A 16,084-nucleotide genomic window follows, 5' to 3' on the forward strand; every position below is an offset into this window, starting at 1 on the left:
GGCTCCGGCCTTAACCAGCTGGAAAGCTTCGCACAAGGGGTAGGGGGCGGTCTGTTCTCGCGCATGCGCAGTGCTAATGGTGGGGGCTGTGCGATGGGCGGGACCTGGCTGCACCCCCAGCCAGGGGTCTGCAAAAGAGGCGGAGAGGGAGGGGTTGTAAGGAAGCTAACAAAAAAATTTCCAACTATTTATTTGGTTTAATACAAGAGGTCACATCTACCCAAAGAACCTTGTCTGCCGACATTGGTGTTGTGTAGGGGGTGCACATGGGTGTACGTACACCCCCTGAGATTGGCGGTGCACCCCCTGAGAAAACCACTGCCAGTGGCACCTGCAGGCAGCCCAACCCCTGGCAGTGTCTGTGGGCTGTCACTGATTGCCACTGCCAATACTGCTGAAGGCATCTGCGGGTGGTTGCCGACTACCGGTTAGCACTCGCCGTTGCCCTGCCTCACCACTGACACTGCTGCGGCCACTTGTGGGAGCTCACCGCCGCCGAGACCGCCGCTGCCTGCGGGTGGTCACCATGTCCCCCCAGCCTCCAGGGGCATGTATCGTTCATGTCTGCTGACATCCTTAGACCAACGCTACAGCCAATAGCCCGGCTGTATGCTTCTCTGCAGGGAGGGCCGAGGGAGTCCACTGATTTCATGGCTCTTTGTCATCTTCCTGATTCCTGCTAATCTCTTTCTACTCCACAGGTATGAATCACCCTTTAATCTTTTAATCGCCTCCAAATTTCACTGTTCAAACTATGGTTTCTTTTGTAGCATGGTTGTGTGTTAGCCCCTCCTGGGAGTGTGTCTCTTCTGCTTCACAGCCCTGCAGACTCTTTTAATCTTAGCTGAAAACCTTCACTCCAGCGTGGTCCTGTTACCTCAGGGGTAGAAGTGACTGACAGTGCAACTTCGGAGGCACCATCAAGACACGCAAGAAGGCTAGATTTTGTTTTATGGATCTGAAAAAGAAACGTACAGTGAGCTCTAATGACTGCAGGCCCAATCCTTTGACCTTTTTTGCCTAGTTGGTTGTGTTTTTATTAAACTTGGTATATAGCCTAGCAAATCAGTGCACATTCCAATTTCTCAAGCTGAAAATATAGTCCTCACCCCCTAGCATGTTAGTAAAGCTTTTAGTTTCTCTTTAACCGGAGAAAAATGTGTGTTGTGTTATATATGAGTTGTGTGATGATGTGCCACTCTAGCTTTTCCCCCACTTCTCAAAATCTTAGATCTGCCCAGGTACATGTCACCCCTTGTCCTGCCCTTGATGCTGCAGGAAAAGCAGCAGTATGATCTCCCTGCTTTTCCTGTAGCAGGGAAGTGCTACACAGGTAATAGACATTTGCCACAATAAAGCAGCAGATTCAATTACTAGCTTTTGGTGTGCCACCAATTTTCCTTTCATGTGACACAGTGAAGGGTATCAATGTCTGTTTGCTCAGCATTTGTGCTGCCATAAAACACATCCTGGAAGCATAAATGAGATGTCTGGTGACATCTCTTTCCACCCTTTGAGTGGGGTCTCTTATTGAACCTACCATGTAGATGGGGTAGAGTTAGATCAGGTTTTGAATGCAAAGAGGTGCAGGAAGTGTAAGTTATTGCATTGGTGCTTCAGAGATCAGTTTGATGCTTTCATATTAAAACCCAATGAGATCCCCACCAGGTTCCTGTGTCTATAAACCAAGAAAATTAGTAGCTTTTTAAAAAAACAAACAAACCATAGAGGTCAAATTGCCTCAGTTTAAGGCGGGGGGGAGCAATCTTTTTGGGTGGCATGCTACAAGGTAAGCCCTGTATGTTCCCCGAGCACTACTTTGATCCCCTTCCTGTGGCTGATGTGTTGTTCTGCTTTCTGCTCCCTACTTTGTTTTTCCTTCCTGGTCTGTTTTTTCTGCTTTTTGCTCCCTTTCCTGTCTGCTTTTGTGTTTCTTGATCCCTTCCTGACCTGCCATATGCCACGCACAGGCTGCCTGTGCCACTTATGGCACACGTGCTGTGGGTTGGACATCCCTGAGCTATGGCACCTAACAACAACATTTTAATTGAAAAACAAGGATTTGTAACGAGGATTTGAACAACAAGGAATGGATAGCATTCTTTTCCCAATTGCATATCATACTACCAAGGGCAGAAGCAAGCTTTGAGGTGAAGTTTCTCAATCACAGGCCCTGGTTCTCATGGGGGACTTCAGTCACCTTGACATCTGCTGGGAGGTCAATACAGCAGTGCACAGGCAATCCGGGAAGCTTTTGGAGAGTGTTGGGGACAGCTTCCTGATGCAAGTGTTGGAGGGGCCAACTAGGGGCCATGGTCTTCCTGACCTTCTGCTCCCAAACTGGAAAATTGGTGGGGAATGTAGAAGTGGATGGCAACTTGGGCAGCAGGAACCATAAGATGATTGAGTTCAGGATCCTGAGGAAAGGAAAGAAGCAGAGCAGCAAAGTAAGGACCCAGGACTTAAGAAAAGCAAACCTTGACTCACTCAGGAAACTGATGGGCAAGAGACCAGTCTGTAGGGAAGAGGAGTCCAGGAAAGCTGGTTGTATTTTAAAGACACGTTACTGAGGGCACAGAAACAAACCATTCTGATGTGTAGGAAAACTAGCAAGTATGGCAGAAGACCAGTTTGACTTAGTAGGGAACTCTTCCTGTAAGCTTCCTTTTTGTGTTTTAGCTCACTGAAGTGGAAATTTAGACAAATGACTAGGGAGGAGTACAAGAGTATCACTCGCGCATGCAACCATGAAATCAGGAAGACCAAAGTGCAATTGGAGTTGTAGCTAGCAAGCGATGTGACGGGTAGCAGTAAGGGTTTGTACAAGTATGTCGGCAGCAAGAAGCAGATCAGGGAAATTGTGGGTCCCTTACCAAATGGGGGAGGTAACCTAGTGACATATGATGTGGAAAATGCTGAAGTACTCAATACCTTTTTTCAACTCAGTCTTCACAGGCAACATCAGTTCCCAGACTACTGCACATAGCAGCACAGTTTGGGGAGGAAGTGAGCAGATGACAGTGGTGAAAGATCAGGTTAGGAACAATTTAGAAAAGCTGGATGTATACAGGTCCCTGGGGCTGGAAATGATGCATCCAAGGATGCTAAGGGACGTGACCAATGTGACGGCAGAGCCGCTGGCCATTATCTTTGAAAATTCAGTGGCAATTGAGATAGGTCCTGGACCACAGGTGAACATAGTGCCTATCTTTAAGAAAGGGAAGAAGGAGGATCCAGGGAGCTACAGACCAGTCAGCCTCACCTCAGTGCCTGGAAAAATCATGGAGCAAATCCTCAAGGAATCCATTTCTAAACACTTGGCGGAGAAGAAGGTAATTAGGAACAGTCATCATGGATTCACCAAAGGCAAGTCATGCCTGACCAACCTGATTGCCTTCTATGGTGTGATGATTGGCTCTGCTGATGGGAGATCAGCAGACACGATATACCTTGAATTTAGCAAGACTTTTGATAGATCTCCTGTGTCATTCTTGCAGGCAAGCTAAGGAAGTACAGGTTGGATGGATGAACTGCAAGGTAGATAGAAAACTGGCTGGATTGTTGGGCTCAAAGGGCAGTAATCAATGGCTCAACATCTAGTTGGCAACTGCTCTCAAGTGGAGTTCTTCAGGGATCAGTCCTGGGGCTGGTTTTGTTCAATATCTTCATAAGTGATCTGAAAGATGGCCTGGAGTACACCCTCAGCAAGTGTGCAGGTGACACCAAGCTGGGAGGGAGTAGTAGATACATTAGAAGGTAGAACTAGGATGCAGAGAGACATAAACAAATTGGAGTATTGAACCAAAAGAAATCTTATGAGGTTCAATAAGGACAAGTGCAAAATTCTGCATTTAGGATGGAATAATCCCATGCACTGCTACAGCCTGGGGACTGACTGGCTAAGCAGCAGTTCTGCAGAAAAGGACCCGGGGTTACAGTACACAATAAGGTGAATATGAGTCAACAGTGTGTCCTTGTGAAGAAGGCTAACATCATACTGAGATGCATTAGTAGGATTGTTGACAGCAGATCCAGGGAAGTGATTATTCCCCTCTATTTGGCACTGGTAAGGCCACATCTGGGGTACTGTATCCAGTTTTGGGGAACCCACTACAGAAAGGAGTGGACAAATTGGAGAGAGGCTAGTGGAGGCAGTGAAAATGGTTAGGGGGCTAAGGAACAGGACTTCTTAGGATAAACTAAGGGAACTGGGCTTATTTAGTCTGGAGAAGAGAAAACTGAGAGAGGATTTAATAGCAGCCTTTAACTACCTGAAGGGTGATTCCAAAGAGGGTGGGCAAAATATGGCCCATGGGCCGAATCTGGTCCTCCAGGCCATTCTATCTGGCCTGCGGGGCCCCTCTAAAATTTAGACAGTTGTTACCCACCGGTGGCTGCCTGGCTGAAAGCCAATGAGGTGCCAGTGGCACTGTAAATTCTGCTTGGAGATTGCTGGTAATTCAGGATCCCATGCACCTAAATCAAATGTTCAATCTTTGTAGTGAACACAAAGCTCTTATTGACCTTAGTGATATTGGATCAAGCTTTAAGTGGCTTTGTAAAGTGAAGATGTGGATCTGATAATGCAGTTGTTACCCATTTCACCTGTTGGAGAGTTAAGTTAGCAAATGATCAAAAACCAGGCAATGGAATATCCAGGGAATTTTGTGCGCTAAGTTATTTCTATTATTGTGGGTCCTTGGTGGAGAGACGGGAGGGTGGTCCCTGTCCTTATTTGTAAAGGACACCATATAAATTAAGTAGCATAGCTAGTGGGGTGTTGCTCTAAAGCTGGCACTGTAAACTGCAGCTTATGCCAGTACTTGAAGTGATCTTTTTATAAACAGATCTGCTTTATACATAGCCAGCACAGGAAGTCTCACATTGATGGGGCTGAACTGTGAGAGAGCCCTGAAGTGGCAGCTGGAAATGAAGCAATGACATTTTCTTGTCAGCAGTTCTGTTTTCTGGTCATTTCCTCTGTGAAAAGGCACTGCCCCATTTTTGTTATGGATATGTTAAAAAATTGCTACATGAAGGAAATGATAGAAAAGAGCACAGGACTGAGGCACAATCCAAATATTACCTGGACAACTTTTCATTTAACTGGTTACAAATGAATGGGTCGAACTACTCTATATACACCACTCTGCTGGGAAGGATTCAAGGAGACTAAAAGTGGATACTAGGTGAGGAGCAGGCTGTGTTGGTTGGACTTGGATGAGAAAGTTTGTACAGGGACTTATTGTACTCTGCACAGTTGTACCGACTGCTAATAATCCCCATGTTTTGGCCTGGTCTCCAGTATTTAAGGAACTATGCTTAGAATTGTTTAATGTGGTTGCAAATGAACCAGTTTGGCCAATATGGGCATGACCAAGTAGGGTTATAAACAATTTTTTTTTTTAAAGCAGTTCTAGCCTAGGTTACGACTGTGGCATCTTTTAATGTGTGAGTATCATCTAGTTTGGCCTTAGCAAAACCAGCCAGTGAAAAAGTGTTTTTATTGGATTCCACTTTAGTCTAGTTTAAACCATTGCTAAACTAGATTTTTTTGACAGCATAGATGTGGGTGAACATGAGCTTTATTAATTATATAAACACAATTGCATTTTGCATAGTTTTTAGTTGCTTGTTTGTTGCAGGTGGGAAGTTGGGAAGTTGGAAGGGTACCACACGAGTGCAGTTGCTGCCAGGAATCTTTCCGTGGGCTAGGACGTATTGTGGACTGTGGTTTTTATGGCTGCGGACTGACAATACAATTAAACAGATATCAATGTGGGGGAGAAGGAATTTCCCAGTCATGCAGACATGACAGTTGATCACAGCTGCTGCATGTGTGCTCCTGTCCCACAGTAAGTGAGGCTTGGGGCAGGTACAACAGGTACAAATGAAATAGCTGCTGAATTACCACAGGTTAGCTTCCATTTACTGTGAGACAGAGTAGATGTACAGAACAATTAAAGCAAATTATTAAGAGTATGGATTTATTAACTGACTGCCTGAATCTGGGAAAACCTTTTCCATGCCAAACACAGTGGTCACTCATTATAACGACCACGCCAAGTACCAACAAAATTAGTTGCTTAACAGAGGTCATGAGTAAAAATGGAGCAGGAATCTGTTGGAACATATTCCTGAAACAGGGGTTGCCCAATAGCCTTGTTTCACCATAAAATTGTTTATGCAATTGTGCGGTTTAAAATTTTTACTAATTCCTGCATTCTTTCCCTGGGCCTGAGTTTGCAGTCCTTATGCACAGAAGTAGTGCAGTTTACTGACAACACTGCTGGGGCTTACACTGTAAGGTGTTGGGGACGATCTAATTCAGAGGTTGGCAGTGTTTTGGCATAGAGGACCCACTTTAACAGAGCTTACCTCCAAGTGCAGGCAGCTTCCAACCCAGCGTGCATTGCCTCCCCCTACTCACCCACATTGCTGAAACACCGCAGAAGCCCCCCAGCTCTGTGGGCCAGATAAAAGGCTCCATAGGCTAGCTCTAGCCTGCAAGCCATAGGTTGGTGACCCATATCTAATTGAAGTTCAAAGCTGAAAGTCTTTGTGTTTTACAAGAAAATACTGCTTTGAAATATTCAAGAGCAAAATAGGAGGGGAAGGCATCTCCCTGGCTATGAAGGAAGACTTGATTATTTTTGCAAAAGGACACCTATTTGTAAGACAGGGATGCGTCAGGGACACTCAGTAACATTTGACAGTTGTCTTTCAGTGACAGGATCCAGAGTTTGTCTTCCTTCAGGCATTTTACAAGTTCTGGATTAAGATTTATTGACTACAGTTTATCTGTCCACAGTGTAGAAGGTACATTTGAAAAGCCGATCTGCCTCTTACAGCTGCTGTAAGTACTGTTTGGATTAGACAGGGGCAATAATCAAAATCTATGATCTGAAAAGAAAAAAAGCCCTAAAAAAAAGTTTGAATCTGCATCTCAGTGTGACTGTTTGGCCTTGGTTCTGCAATCAGATGCACACAGGGGGATCTTGGTACCCACCCGCTTCCATCTGCAGAATCAGAGCTTTAGTAATAAACAAGTTACAGAAAAGGACGGGGTTCTTTTTCTGTGTGTTTGGCTATCACTGAGCTGCAATTAGGTATGTGGTTTTGTGTTACTAAAACAATTCAGTGTTTCAAGATAATTAGTGCTTAACAATTAAATATTATTGTATGTAATTATGAAATATTACCATTTTATTTCTGCACCTGTATCCTGCTCTCTAGAGTCATTATGTTTTGATAAAAAACCACTGTGTGCAGTAAATGATGTTCTTGGCAGGCACTGCAGAATATGTTGATTTAAACATTGAAAAAGGAAACACTTACAAATGTTGATATGATCTGCTAAAATGCTTAAAAAAATAAAAAGCATATTGCTACACGTGCCCATAAAAGAGAAGAAAGATGCACTTGAAATGCGTATAACTGGCCACTGGATGTCAGAATTGCAGTCTGCTTGAATTCAGTAATGGCTGTGACTGGTAGTGGCTGTTAAAAACTTCCTGTCACAGTGTAGGTGATATGACTGGGTCAGCAGAGTAAGAGAGAGGTTATCCTTTTCCACATTAATGTATACTTGAATTTCTAAGCATCCCAATCGTCCTTCATTTTACTAAGACAGCCCACTTTCACTGTGTTAAAATGCACTCTTGAATCATAGGCTATAGTCCCAGAAAGAAGGGTGCCTGATACTTTTCGTTTGTTATAGTTGTCATGTGTCAGGAAACATTAGAAAATGGACACTTCTCATTTTCTGCCCCACCCAGTAGAAATTGCTCCTTGCCATTCTATTTCAGTTTGTTGTCCTATTGGTACATTAACACAAAGATTTAGTAACATCAAACTGCTTGTGATTATTTTAATCCAAAAAAGAGGGCAAATATCTTAGAATAATGTGGGGTGAAGAATTCACATTTTTATATGGAAAAAGGATCAGAATGGTGTTAGACCTGAGGATGGGCATTTGATGCCCAAAACCTTGATCGACCATGTTTCCAGCTGTACAGTTAGTTAAGTAAAAGATGTCACAAAACATCCTTGCTTCTTTGTGGAAAATGCACTGCATAGCAAATGTTTACACAGTCATCCCAGAAGTAGTCCCCTTGTACTCTAAACTAGAAACATCTTTCAGTAATTACTTTCACAGTCCTTTTTCAGCTCTTAGATATTCTAGGCCAGTACAATCTATTGCTTGTTAATTTCAAGACCTTTTTTTTTTTCTTATTCCCCAGATGTCTTCTGGCGTGATGTGTACATTGTACAAGCTGTATTCTACGTATACAGTTGGCCAAATGCTGTGATGGCTTTCATTGTAACCTCAGATGTTGTATACTTTGGCTTAGTGAGTACCAGCTGGAAGATCATTTTACTACTTTGCTAAAAAAAAATCCACTCTAAAGTTCTTTCTACAAACTGACACCTCTCTTACTCTTTTCCCCCTCCCCTCCCCCATTAGACAGATATGATTTAGGTCATAGTACCCATCCTTGTTATCCAGTCCTTGATTCTTTCACAATAACTGACTTGCTTGTGATATGCCTTAACAGCTGAACTGCTTTCAGTCTCTGAGTTATGATTCTGGTGGAACTGAGGGGGAGGAGGGGTGATCCAAGTGGGCATTTAAAAATTATTTTCCAAAAAAACGTGCTCCAGTTAGTGTGTTGACTCTGTGATACAATGGTGCAAAAAGGATCTCAAAACTTTCTGTAGAACAGATTTATGCCAGTGAGCCTTAGTATTTGTGAGGCATTGATCTGGAATATTGTACATGGCTTAGGTTATTCATGTTCAGTGAAAAAGAAATTAGAGCTGGAGTAGGGACTCGGCTAAGTTTAGTCTGACAATCAGAAGAAGGTTACTCTGTTAGGGCAATGAGGTTCCAGTACAGCTTTCCAATACTAGTAATTGAGGTGATGGAGAGAAACATTTTTAAGATGAAGCTTGATAAGCTTGTGAAAAGAATTGTATGACCTGGTGTTTGTGATAGCAGGGGACTAGACTTAGTGACCCTGAAGGTCCCTTTTAGTTCTGTGGTCCTAAAATCAAAGCTGCAGGCAGAGAGAAAATGAAGAAGAGTCAGGAGAAAAAGAAAAGATATGATGCCCTAGCACTTTAAGGGACACATTTCAAGCACTTATGTTTTTTAACTCAACCCACACTAAAGTCTTTCACACAAATCTGGAATTTGCTGCCAAAAAGCTACATTGGCCTCACGCCCAGGACAAACGCCATTCAGTACTGGACAACTGATAGGTTTACAGTATGCTATCCCACTGTGCATCAAGACAATGACAGGATCTTTAAACATTGGACTGGCAAGATTCCCAGCTTATAGCCCTGGAAGGGCTTGAAGTACTGGTTTTAAACATTACAAGCCTTTTAAAGGCCACTTTTACAGATGTTTGAGATATTTTTCTTGTCTTCCTCTGAAGCATATTTTGCTACACTTATACACCTGATGTTATCTATCACTCAGCATGCATGGGATGATGTAGTGGGGAATAAAGACCTTGATCCTGCTAGCTGCCCTCCTTAGCCTCCCTACCTCAGTCCACTGACTTCAGTGGGGCTCTATAGCAATAAAGGCCCATCCACACAGGGCAGAGATGGTTTGGGGGTGAGTGACAGAGGTTTCAAAAATATGATTAATACAATCATTCCACTCTCATGTTGACAAAACCTTTATAACCACTTCACTGACATTTTGTATTCCATGCACACACAAAAAATAAATATAGACCCTAAATTAGTAATCAGCACTAGATCCATTTAATTTGGAAAATGATTGCTAATCAATGTCCTTGTGCACAGGTGCAATTAAAAGAAGTTCACAACAGGGGTCATCAGCACAGCATTATGCCCAAAAGCTTGATAGAAGGCTTGGTCTGAAAATGTGGGGCAGAGAGAGGGAGAGGGGAAGGCACTTGTCCTGTACAAAGAGCTCATCAAAGGCACAGATGCAGGATAAAACGTTCCTTCCTTTTCCTTTTCTTTTATGATCTGACCCCCGATGCTGCTTTTCATATTTGTCTTCTTAAATCTTGTCATATTTATAAATACTGATTTCACAAGAGTACTTTAAAATGCTTGCCACAAAGAAGTATATTTGGGGAAAAAATACTTAAAATATGTTTCATTTCAACTCCATTTCTGCAGTAGCAACTGAGTACAGTGGTATCATAATCTTTTTCTTGACAGAACCCTTAATGTCTTTATTCCACACAAGGGTAAAACCCATCTGTAACATGTGGAGAGCAATAGATAAGACATTTGAGTAAGGAAAAAGAAAAGAAAAGATTTCAGTAGAACTGAAGAGATATCACTGTCTGCAAGTAACTAAAGCAGTTGACCAAAATTGATGCTGATCTGAATTTGATGCTGTCATGATGTATTGTACTCATTCATGTTGCTGTAGAGTTTTGATCATTGTATCACTGACGTAACTAACAACAATGGCTACAGAGGAACCAGTGTGGTTGATGACATCAGTGGATATTTAGGAACCTCTAACCTCAGGATTAATTGAACACCAGGATACAACTGTTCCTTATTTGAATTTTTTTGAAAATGGCATATCAGTAACCTAACCATTTTCAGGTTTGCACTTTTCTTGTTTGAAGTAAAATATTTTCATGACCTCCTTACATTAGTAAATGTAAACATAAAAGAAGCATCCATGATACCAATGCTAGCCATAATTTGTTACGCACCCAAAAAGCACGCTACAGAAACATTTTTAAGTTGCAAAGTCAAGAGCACAAAAGCTGAGAATTGCCAGAGTAAGAACATCTGTGCAACCTTATTTCAGTCCTCTTGTACATAGCCATTAAGATATCCTTTAATTACTTAGTCAGCCTTTTTCCACAGGACCCTGCATCATTCTGTGTTCATTTAATGAGCAGCTATTCCATATTGTATTTCTCCTTGTTGTTCAGTTGCCCTTCCCCCCTACCATTTTATTTATTGTACACTATTCAAACCCTGCTCTGGAGCTAGAATAAATAACTTCTTTCTGGCTTTTTCTGTGAGGCTCATCACTATAGTTATCTACATTTTCAGAAATATAAAGTATTTTCCCAATATCCCTTTAAGATGAAGAGGTGATATTATCCCCATTTTACATGCATGGAATTGAAATAGGCATATTAAAAATGTCTACTCATTTTGGGTGCTCAAATTGAGACGTGATTTTCTTCAACATACTCAGCATTATATAGAACGCTCAAAGTGCAGCTCTCTTTGACTTCAGTTGAGGTTGTGAATGCTCAGTACTTCTTCTGCAAACTGGACCCCACAATCTTGAATCGAGTACTCAAAAAATGAGGGACACTTACTAATCATCTTAACTCAGTTGGTTAGAGCCTAGTGCTAATAGCACCAAGGTTACAAGTTTGATTCCTGGTTAGACTAGATGATCTCTTGAGGTTCCTTCCATCCTTACTTCTCTACGAAATGGTCTGTCTGTGAAACGATGGGTTGAAGGAACTTGCTTAGCATCTTCTAAGAACGCCCTGGTGCAGGCAGAGCTAGAATCGGGTTCTCCAGCACAGGTTTCCCACCCCCACTTATCCGGGAGCGCACGCAGCAGTGGGAACTGCCCTTCCCCTGTCCCAGTGTGCCCCCAAACAAGCCACTTGTGGCTCCGTCCTGCACCCTACCCCAGCTGGGCAGTGCCTGTTGGTGCCCCTTCGCTTCGGACTCAGGGCAGTCTTCCCATTCGCGCCCCCCTTGCTATGGCACTGCTGCAAACTTCCAGCTTTTGCAATTCTGGGGTCTACAAACAACCACCTACTTTGGTACCAGACCCTGATTTGTCCCCAGACCAGGTCAGTCTGTCCACTGAGGAGGCAGAGATCCTGAAGGTAAAAAGTATCTGACCATGTAGTGGAAGAATGTATTCATAATGCATAACCACAAGGGAGCATAACAGCTTACTGACACCCACATGAGTCAACAGCACAGCTGCCACACAGACCTCTGCTGCTGGAGTTAGCAGGGATTGATGACAGTGATATGTTGCAATCTTTTGTGGACTGGCACTGGGAAGGGGTGGTGGTTGGGAAATGCATTGCCCATGAGTTTCTCAGATATTTGCTGCCAGCAGGATAGTAGTGAGACTTGCTATTCCTGGGAACCATTCCAGGCTCTGAGGGGCAGTGTGCTCTAGCTAGTACTGACTCTTTTGTGCAGTCTCTGTGTGTGACCCCTTCTGCTCCATCTCTTCTGATCAAACCCTGTCCCAGTGCCATCTCTTTCCCACCTGGCTCCTTGTCTCATCCCTGTTCTCTTCACCAAGCAGTTTGTGTCTCTGCCCAAAAAATCCTAATTTCTCCTGAGTTAGTCCTAGCTCCTTGTCCCAGCCTCCTAGCGCAGCCAGTCCCAGTTCTTTCCCTTCTGGCCATTTAGCTGGTCTGTCTTCCCTTCCCCTTTCATCTCCTCTACATCAGCCAGTTCTCATTCCCAACTGCTTTCCCTGTCACTGCATATCTCAATCCTCCCCTACAGCTCTTGACCCTATATCAGTCTCTGCCTGCCCATATCATTTCTCTCCATGGCTCCCAGTTTTTCTTTCACTCCAATTCTCATACCCATATTTCTTCCCCCACCCTTCTGCTGCTTCAGCACCAGTGTCAGTTTCCAGGATCCTTTCCCCAGTCCACCATGGATGCCTCATGCAGGCCCCTCTTCATTTGAGGGAAAAAGCACAGCTTCCTCTTTTGCCTCGGCTGGGTCCAGCAGGGGAGAGGGGGAATTGAAAGCACAGCAAAGAGAGAGACCCCCAGTTCTCAGTTCTGATGTTTGGCCCAGGACTGCAAGTGCAGTCCTGCCCATTCCTTATCAGTGTAGAGGGAATCTCTGGGGAATCTAGCAGGTAAAAATCAAAGACGCTTCAACTGAACATGTGTGACGTGTGATTTTTTCAAATGCTTACCAGTTGGTCAAATTAGCAGGCATTTTAAGAGGGACATCAACAAAAGCGCAGCTCTGACACAAGGCTACACCTTTGCCAAAACTGAAGTCCATAATCTGAAGCATGAGTGGTCTAAAGAATAGCTCAGCATAAAATATTTTAACACAGGCAAAACACTTTTTTTTCCCAGTCTCATTCTTGGGAATGGATGAATTGTTTGGTCTGAAACTTTCCAAACATTTTACCCTGAGGCAAGCACAGAAAGGTTTCGCCTAACTGGCTAACATTTGACAAAAAGTTATAAGCAATTGAAAACAGGATCTTATAATGGGAAGCTTCAGGCAACCTGAATACTAAGCAATGATACCAGCTTGAATATTTTTGGTGTGCGGTTTGAGCTTGACAGAATTCTTGATTTTTTTTGAAGTGTTAGGGTATCTAAAGAGTGGTGAAGTGAGGGTTTTTTTCTGCTTTAGATTTTAGTTAAATGATCAATACCACCTCATAACTACCTTAAAAGTTATAACCCACTGATGAAGAATTTGGATATGTGCTATAGCTATAAGCAATTTTTATACAATATTATCAACACCAGACATTCAAAAATCATCAGCCAGACCCTCAAAATCATAAATTGACTTTAAATCAAGAAAAGTTATTTTAAATAATAATTTTGGATTCTTCCTATTTTCATTTTGTAATTTGAGCCTGTAGGTTTTACTGGGGTTATATTTACTTTTCTCATCAGCTGTGAGGTCTAGAAACCCATATTTTTTAGGCAAAAATAAAGCTGAGATTTTGACACGTTCAAATGGTAATGGAGCTGAGACTTTTACTTAAAACACCAACTATTGCAAGATCTGGCATCACTGGAATGTGACCTTTGGGCCAGATAGGTTGTTTAAGAAATATATGTGAAAAATAGTTCACTCTTGTATCCAGGTACAGCAGCTGTTTCATCCGCTGCTTCATCCATTATTTAAGTCATTTTAGCGTTATGGAAAAGTGTCTGGGGTACAGGCTTAAGAAACTTGCAAACAACCACTGTGCTTATACTTTCTTCTTAATTACAAAAAGAAAGTGTGTGTGTTGGGGTGGAGGGTGGCCTCTTAGGCTGCATCCAAATGTGTGTGGACATTTGGTTCCCTGGGGACAACTAGTGGAGGTGCACTTTGTGCCACCTCTAATTGTCCCCAGGGAATGCCTGTGCCATGCAGCAAGTTACCTTGGGTGGGGGAGGGGAGGCTGAGGCCAGCACTGGGTTGGCCCCAGCAGCCTTACCTGGGGTCCGGGGGGCCTCCTGGGGCTGCAGTATTGGTGATCCTGCTGCACAGTCTGTCCAGCAGTGGAGCACAGCTCCGGCCAGCCAGGCTCCAGCTTCAGGCATTGCATGCTGCCGCCACGTGCAGTTCCACTTTTTTCTCCATATTTTTTTTGAACTGTTGAATATCCAGGGGTTAAAAAAACCAAAACCCTCCATGCTGCTCCTCTGCAGCATGGAGAACAGCGTACCACATGGCCATACTTGTTTGAACACGGCCTTATGCTATTTATGGCATCGTTGGGTTAAATATTGTACCTTACATGAATATTGGTGAAATTTGTCTGGAAGCAGAGGTCCAGTAGTGGCATGATATACCTTTCTTTGTTGTTCATGAAATGGAAAGAGATTTTTGTAGTTTCTCCCTTACTTCATCTTTCTTTATCTAATGTTTTCTTCAGCACAGAGTCAGGTCTGATAATGCTGTCACTAGAGGTTAAGAGCTTGCTTTTTCAAGTTACTGATCCCACTGGGCCCAATCACCTGTGCCTACCACCTGGCAGGATCCAGCCCTAAATGTAAGGAAGGATGAAATGTTAGTTTCAGACGTGCCAGAAGCAAAGTCACTATTGCAAGACCAGAATTAGAGAGAGATTCCAATGCCAAAGTGTGTCTCAGTGTATAATGTATCTGGCACACTCTTTATGATAAAGCATTTTACTTGAATCTATGTGATACTCTAAAAGGTAAAAAATTATTTATTTTCTGAAAAAAAAATCAAAGACAGAAATTATTTCATGTTGATCCTTACAATCAAATGCCACTTGATTTATATAAATGGGGGCAAGTATACTTAAGTAGCAGCAGAAATGACTTTAGCAAAGTAAATTTAGTTCAAATAGCAAAGTGGTCATAAGCACCAATCAATCTATACAAATCCTGTGACAGTTTCTTTCTTTCCACACAATTGCAATCATCTCTGTTGAAGTGAGGGAAGTGAGGGTATCAGCCTCCTCTAAACTACATTTGTCTCATCCTATGCGCAGGTAAAGAATACACAATTCTTTCTATATACTGGCTGCTTGCTACATTCATCATTGCTGAAGGGTTCTCTCTGAATGACTCTTTACAGCAGAACTGATGTGTACTGTCAACAGAGAAGAGAATCTTGCACAGACTCCTGAGTCATATACGTATGTAATTTAAAGGATAAAATCTAGTTCCATGACTCACTTGCAGGATGGTATCACAGTCTCATATTCTCACATGTATACACACACACACTCACCAGTAACCTTGGAGCAGCAATCAATGTTAATTACAGTATGAATCGTTTCAGTGACATGTTATTTCAAAAATGTTCCTCTGCCCAAACGTCTATGAAACAATCAATGAGTTATGGCTCTAGGTATGGACTGTGGTCATGCAGGTGGAGAAATGCTGTTGTCTCCTCTGTCCTTGTCCAGTATATTGTCTCCAACAAAAGCCAGTTCCTGATGTTCCAGAGGAAAGTGTAGGAAATCCAGAAATAGGCAAATTGGAGATAACTTGTCCCCCAATATGTTAAGCACACATGTATTTGATTGCCAGACTATGCATATACTTTGCTTTCTCACTAAGTATACCACTCATTTTTCCATTTACTTTCCAGAAAGAATTGACACGTTAACCAGAACACTGATGTTTAATCCTAAAACGACTTTTTTTGGGGGGGTGGGGGGAATGGGCACAAGACACACTTGCCATCAGCAGTTGTTTGCTACATTACTGGACTTTATGAAAGACACCAGCAATAATAAGATCTGTTAAAAAAGATTAAATGTACAAGTGCACTAGTGGATCAAGATGTGTCAATTATAAGTTAGATTTAGAAAATAGGATGGAACTTTTGAGTCAGTCAT

At 42.7% G+C, this 16,084-nt stretch overlaps 1 protein-coding gene across 10 annotated transcripts in view; it reads left to right on the plus strand.

The window, feature by feature from the left end:
• Nucleotides 1-16,084, plus strand: part of STX11 (syntaxin 11) — a 56,249-nt gene that overhangs the window by 225 nt on the left and 39,940 nt on the right. For 4 of the 10 annotated variants that reach the window (XR_009455229.1, XR_009455225.1, XM_059713741.1 and 1 more), the window contains exon 1: nt 1-16,084. This exon is cut by the window's right edge and continues 16,369 nt beyond it. The gene's annotated coding sequence lies outside the window, so the exon portion shown is untranslated. The other 6 variants (XR_009455237.1, XR_009455226.1, XR_009455238.1 and 3 more) reach the window with 6 other exon arrangements.

This window comes from Alligator mississippiensis, chromosome 1, assembly GCF_030867095.1.
Source record: "Alligator mississippiensis isolate rAllMis1 chromosome 1, rAllMis1, whole genome shotgun sequence".
NCBI classification, from domain to species: Eukaryota; Metazoa; Chordata; order Crocodylia; family Alligatoridae; genus Alligator; species Alligator mississippiensis.